Genomic DNA, 7,378 nt, shown 5'->3' on the forward strand with positions numbered 1-7,378 from the left:
AGAATGCAGAAAGTATTATTACTACTATTGTATAGTTTAGTGAAACTGAGGCTCAGAGAAGCTGCAAACTTACTCAAGGTCACAAAAGCTTGACAGAACTAAATACCAATGAAATTGGAGAAGTTCTACACTATGGTTGGGGGGAGGAGAGAAACCTTTCACAAAAGGGTGACTCGAATGGGGAGATAGGCTAGAAAGAAAACTATTTTTGTCAGGGGATTACCATTTAAGCAAATTGTGCTCTACCATGGAAATAACCTATACTTCTTCCATTGAGTTTTTTGTTTTCTTTACCATGTCGACAGCTCAAGCTATCCATTCCAGAATTTATTTTTCTTTATATTTATATAATGTATTTATTTGTTGGTTTGTATAATGGCTACCTTGGCAGTTCTGTTCTAAGGATGTGTTTAAAAGAAGGTACACTCTGTATGTTTTCTATTTGAGCAACTTATGAATATAGCGTTTGTAAGTTAAGAACTGTCTGCATTGCGTGTGTGATGTCATTAAATATATATTTGGCCTGTCCAAAAGTAACTGGCATTTGTCCTTTACCAACATTACTATATATTCTAATTTCTCAATCATGCGAGTTTTAAACAGACAGTCACATGTGATGAATGTCAGACTTGTGCAGTGACTCGGTTTGATTATAGTACTTTAAAGCTAAAAATAATTGAGATTCACAATCAGTTTATTGGGGTTAAAAATTCATTCCAAGAAATGCAAAGTGCAATACATTTGAATCATAGGTTTTCTTAAATGTGTATTCAACATAATCATTTAGGAAGAAAGTTATATTTTATATGAACTAGCAGATATCTGAAATATTAATATGATATTCTATGTATTCTACTGCTAAACAATCTAGAATTTTCTTATAGTGACAGTGCTATTTTAAAAATATTATTATACTCTTAGTTATTTAGATTAGTAATATACTCAGATTTTTTTTTCTTTTTGCCGCTGATTTCTGTCTAAGGCAGAGCTGTCCAAGATATAGCCTCTGGTCACATGTGACTATTAAGCACATGAAATATAAGTAATATTATTGATGAATTGTTTCATTTGATATAATTTTAAACTGAAAAATCTATGTGTAGCTTCGGTTAATATATTGGCTAGTATAGGGCTCAGGGGTTTTTAGCAGTAATAAATCTGTCATTCAAACAACTTCAAAATTGCAGGCAAAGAAGAAGGCTATAGTTATTAAACTAATCATTAATCAGATGATGAAATAAAATTAGTTAAGCAGATAGAAAATTTTTCATTAGGTTTGTTTTTGTTGTTTTTTGAGTGGAGAGTTACTGTTTTTTTCTTATTTAATAAAGATAAAAAAGACCCTATGTGTCAAGTAATATATAAATGGTTAGAGATAGTCAGATATATACAAACATTTTAAGCTAAAATTTCTGGCTCTCAGCAGTTTATATCTGTCAGTAAAGTGTTATCTATACAAAGAACTCAAGGAATTACAACAAAAAGAGTGGGAGAATTGCTTAGTATTGAGTAAGACTGGACAGAGACCAATGTTCCTTACTTGAGTTTCTATTAAACCCTAATTCTGTAATTCCTAACAAAACAGAATTGACCAATCACACAAGCTCATTCTTTTAACAAGAACTGCTCAAATTCTACTTTAAAACAAACAGTTGTGGGGAGCTCTGGTGGCCTAGTGGCAAGAAGGTGTACTGCAACCCCAGAGGTGCAGGGTTCAAATCCACCAGATGCTCTGCTGGAGAAGGAGGAACAATCTCCTGTACCAGTCAGATCTGATTTGACGGCACACACACACACACACACACACACACACACACACACAAATTTAAAAAAAAACAAAAAAAAACAAAACCAAACAACAAAAACAGTTGCACCGAGTTCTGAAGAGATCAAGAGATTCACAGTTGAGCAAAACAAAATGTCTGTTTTCCAGAGAATTTACTAATCTCCTGGGAGGTACACCTAGCTGAACAATGAGAGTACAGTGTGGTAAGTGCCACCTTGGGTAGACACTGGGTATCGTGCAGTCTTGGTGGGCTAGGAAAGGTTTCAAGAGCAAAAACAGAGGTTCTGGAAACAATAAATAAGCCAGTATCTTATTGAATCTATCACTATATTTCTTTTTGGAAATTTCCTTTCCATTTGGCATTGTGCTATAGGTCTTGACAAGAGCATTCACTTCTTGAGTACATGTCAATCAATAAATAACTTATTGAATAGTCTGACAAGTGAAGAGCACCATCATCATTTTCCTAGTTGCATGCAAGCTGGAAGCTTAAAGGCATGTAAAGGTAAACATTTCTCCTGAGAAAAAGATGTCCCTGGCTTAAATACTGAGATAATTACAAAAATGTAATGCTGCCTTGGAATGAATGATTTCTTCGTAAAACTTTTTAAAATTGTGTGTAGCTTTTCTTTCTATATTAAAAGTAGATATAACTCCAAAATAAAATTTAGAAAGGCTAAATAACTGAAAGGGGTGGAGGGGGGGAAATACACACCAAAATCTAAATTTAGTATTTCCACACAACAAAATTTATTAGTAGGTAATTACTATAGAACATTGACCATATAGCGTGAGATTTGATGTGGTCACAATGGTCTCTGCCACAGGGTGCTTCAATTTGCTCATCGGTGAAAGGTGAGAGATAAAAGTCACTATCTGACAAAGTTGATGAGAGAATGAAATTTGTATTTAGTTAAAGTGTATTAGCGGTTCTTGATAATAATTGCAAACATTAGAGTCCTGAAAAAACACGCATAATTCTGGCAGAAAAGCTTAAAGCAAAGGTGAAAAATAAAGATGAATGGGCAAGTTCATAATTTTCTCCACTTTGGTGTTTTCTCTTAAGGTGAGATGAAAGAAAATGGCCCTCAGATGAAGCTGTGGTGAAACCTAAAATCCAATAAGCCCATAAGGTCTTCCCAGGAAAATCGACTTATTAATGCATTTTTTAACTTTCTAATTAAAGGTAGGTTTTGTTTTGTTGGGATTTTCGTTTTTACTTCCAAGAATTTGATGGAATGACTTCCGGAAAGTCCACAATTACTAGAAAGAACCCACAAGAAGAGAGGATTTGAATATTTTGGTCTTGTTTTCCTTGTAAGAGCAGTGAGGGGCCGGACGTGGGGTAACGACTCCTCAAGCCGGCAGTGTTGGCAAGCTGATTTTCAAAACTCTTAGGAGGGGAACCACCTGGAAACAACTGCATGCCGAATTCTACGTCCTCTGAAGGCTCGAGGATTTTTCTCTCAGGTCTGGGCTTTCACCTGACAAGCACTAGTGCCTCTGGGTCTCCACGCCCCCCCTCAGGCCCATGGCCGCGCCCCCGGGTCCCCGACCACATTCTCCACGTCAGGAGCCACGTACACAAGCACGAACGATGCCAACGGGCGTGACCGCTTCCCGGACTGCGAACTCGGAGCCTGGGCATCCCGATCCGGTCTGGTGCGTTCGGGGCAAGTCTGCGGGGCCTCGAGGCCCAGAGCACCGTGCTTAAAGCCCCGGGGAGTAGCCCTGACGTTTTAGGACTCTAGGTTTCCTTGTCGCAGCAAGCGTGGCTGACGCGTGCTAGGAAGCCTCTTAAATCCGCAGAGGCCAGCACCTCAGGGTCTCCCTTTTCTTTCCCCCTTCCTCCACCCTCTCTGCTCCCTGCCCCCCAACACCTTCCTCTTCTAGTGCCCCCAGCCGTCCTGCCTCTCTTTACTCCCCTCTACCCCCTCCCTCTTCCTCCTTAGACCTCCTCGTTACTCCTCCCACTTCCCTCCTTGCCTCCTCGCTCCCCCTTCCCGCCCTCCCGCCTAGGAGTCGGGAGGCGGGGCCTAGTGAATCACGGTCACGTGGGCGCCGAGGGGGTCGAGGCGGGCCCTGCCGCCGCGGTCCTGGCTCTCCAAGTCTTAGTGGAAAATTTCCGGAACCCTACTGGGACTGCGCGCCGGAGGCCCCACCCGCCGCCTCCGCCGCCGTCGTCTAACCCCTCCCTCCCAGCCCCCTCCTCGGGCCTTCCGGCTTCGGCAGAGCCGTGTCACTGCGAAGGTTCCGTTCTCCCCCGGGAGCCTCGTTGCGCCCTCCGCGCCCGCTGCAGCCACCAAGGCTGGCGCCGCGCGCCCTAGGCCGGGAGCCCTCGCTCGTTTCCTCCGCGCCCCTCCTCGGAGCCGCCACACGGCCTTGCCCCCGACCTTGTGCGGCTGCCTGGCATCCTGAGAGGCGTCTTGGCGCCTCCGCTTTAGCCTCTGGGGCGCCGCAGCCCCACGGTCCCGCCACCTCAGAGCCGCAGTGCACAGGTCTACCTTCACCTCCAGAATAGGATGTAGGACAAAAGAAAGGATGATTTAGACGGGCGTTTGTCTAATCATTTAACGCATTCTGCCTGTCTGTTTAAAAAAAGCACACATACATGGCCCAATTGGATTTTACACATTCCCACTTGCCAACCACCAGGAAAATAAGCTATTTCCCCCTATCCCATAACGTTCTTCACTTAATTTCCCCAACCACAAACAAAATGTATTCCTGAGTCAGCAGCTTTGAGGAGTTTGTTGCCTTCAATGAGCCGGGAGAGGTAAACAATGACATTATTTCACTCAAAAGGGTGTATTGTGTGCGTGGGCCCACTCCAAGAAAACAAATACAAATGCATTTAAGCATTTGAGCCACTGATTGGTCTTGGAGCAGTCCTCCCCCGTGGGAGTCACTAAAATGGAGATGAAGGGTTTGGGAAGTGGCAATGGTGCCCGGTGTCCCAAGACAGGGTTACCTGGAAACCAGATGCTGGCATCATAAACAAAGTGCCAAATATCTCAGCCAAAACGGTGGGTGTTCCACATGAGAAAACATCCATCTAAGAACCAGAATTTCAGGTATGTTAATTTTCAGAAATCTCTAGTATCTTGCCCAGGGCAAAGAAAGATCTGGAAACAGACATCTAGAAATGTTCAGTCCATTGTGTTTTGGGTTAGAACATATAGTCTCTTTAGACAAAAAAAAAATCAGTAAAAATCAAGAAGCATTAAAAAAATACATACTTTATGTAACTTAAAGTTCACTTTATTTAAAATGTTGTAAAAGTGAAATTTTTACCTTTTTTTTAGCATAAAATTAAAACAAAAAAAGTCTGTCCTGGAAAGAAATAGAACCAGAATGCTTCTTGTAAATTAATATGTCTAGACTTTTTCTCCCCTACTTGTGGACCTGTTAAAAAGAGGGACTAGTCTCTCGAGAAGGACATGCTTGGTGGAGGGTAAGCAAAATAGAGCAAAACATTAATGATTTGTACAGTGGTTACAACAGTAGGTGCAAGCGCAACAATTGAAGGAGATTCAGGATCACAGGTAGTGTTTTGTTTTCTTTTACGTAAGACGCCTGTGGTGGAACCAACTCTTGAGCACCCATAGAACAACAAAAAATAAATAAATGAATGAATGAATGAAGGGGAATAATTTTAACTCATAACAACCCAACAGTTTTCGTTAGGTGCTGTCGAGTTGAGCACAACTTATAGTGACCCTGTGAACATAAGATTTGAACCCTGTTCTATTCTGCGCCATCCTCACACTTCCTGACACACAAGAGACCATTCAGTCACCGTTTCAATCCACCTAGTTGAGGATCTTCGTCTCCTTTGCCGACCCTCCCAATATTATATCCTTCAAAGAATAGCACCTCCTAGTCACGTGTCCAAAGTATGTGAGGCAAAGCCTCATCATTCTTGCCTCGAAAGAGCACTGCAGCTGTACCCTCTCCAAGATATACTGTTTGTTCTCTTGGCAGTCCATGGGATGGATGTTCTGTGCTCTTCTCCAACACCACAGCTCAAGTCATCAATTCTTTTTTCTGTCATCCTTATTTATTGTCAGCTCTCAGATGCATAGCTAGTAATTGGAAAGACTATGGCCTGAATCAAATACATCTTAGTCCTCAAACTGATATCATTACTCCTCAATAATTTGGAAAGCTCCCTAACTGCAGATTTTCCCAGTGCAGTGCATCTCCCTATATCCTGACTGCTTGTACCAAGGGTGTTAATTGTGGACCCAGGCAAGATAAAGCTGTTGACAGTCTCAATATCCTCTCCATCCATCATCATGATGCCTGTCAGTCCAGTGGTAAGAATCTTCGTTTTCCTGCACTGAGATGCAATCCATACTGAAGGCTGCATTCCGTGATCTTCTGCAGCAAGTACTTCAAGCCCTTCTCATTTTTGACAAGTAAGGTAATGTCATCACCAGAGCTTCTCTCTCCATTTGTTTGTTGATGGGCACTTGGGCTGTTTCCAATTCTTTGCTATTATGAACAAAGCTGCAATAAACATGGGTGTGCCTTCCTTTCTTTTTGTAATGACCTTTTGCATTCTTTATGGGTGATATTCTTGATATCTTCCCAGAGCTCATCTGATCTTTATTCATTAGTGTTCAAGGCCTCAAAACTAACTGTTCTTAAGATGATCTTTGATTCTGGTGGGATAGACTTGAGGTCAAACTTTGGTTCTTGCAGATTTGATACAAGAAATAAATATCTCAAAAAGGTCAATATTCAAACAAATATGTAAAATGGTCATGGTAATATCTAACTTCACTTGGGGGTCATGAACTGTGGAAATCAAATTTACAGGATGATTTCTATGAATTAGAGATCCAACATGCCAGCGAGGTGGGTCAGCAAATCTAGCTCCACCAAGTACCCAGAGGTTTTCCACTGTTGCAACAGGCCTTCTTCCTGAAGACACTCCAGTCTCCTGCTGGTCTGATCCTACTACTTCTGTGGTCACACTTTTTCTGCCACTGCTTCTCAAGGTCTCTTACTATTTTTGTTGTTAAAATTCTCAGTGTTTTGAGTACATGGAACCTGGATAGGGAATGGCAAAGGACACACTGACAAAGAAGATTAATCAGAACTGGCTTTGACAAGCACTGTGGCATTTGGACAAGAACAAACTGGGAGGAGGGTAGAGAGAATAGTGCAACAATGAATGAATGGAAACCCAAAATCTCTGTAAATGTTTATGAAAATTAATAAAATATAGGGAAAAAAAACAAAAAAACAAAGGATGTACTGTGTTCTATTCCCATTTCTTCTTTCATGGTGGCAGTTGAGCTTCCCTTTTCTCACTTCTGAATTGGTTTATTTTCTGCCTAACAAAATGGCAAAACTGATCCATCTCCTCTGGTGGTATATTCCATAGCCAGTTAAGTCTCCAGTGACTTACATCCACCAAGGGCTCTGAAGGAGAAAGATAGTCTTCCATCACGATTTACAGTCTTAGAAACCCCATGAAGGACTACTCTTAAGTTGGAACCTGCTTGACTACACTTAGTTTGTGGGGGGTTTTGAACACCATGTTTCTGTGATCCTTCTCCAAACAAGGGTACCTTATTTGCA

Source organism: Elephantulus edwardii, unplaced genomic scaffold, assembly GCF_000299155.1.
Source record: "Elephantulus edwardii isolate Elephantulus edwardi_28Jun2011 unplaced genomic scaffold, EleEdw1.0 scaffold00065, whole genome shotgun sequence".
Lineage (NCBI taxonomy): Eukaryota > Metazoa > Chordata > Mammalia > Macroscelidea > Macroscelididae > Elephantulus > Elephantulus edwardii.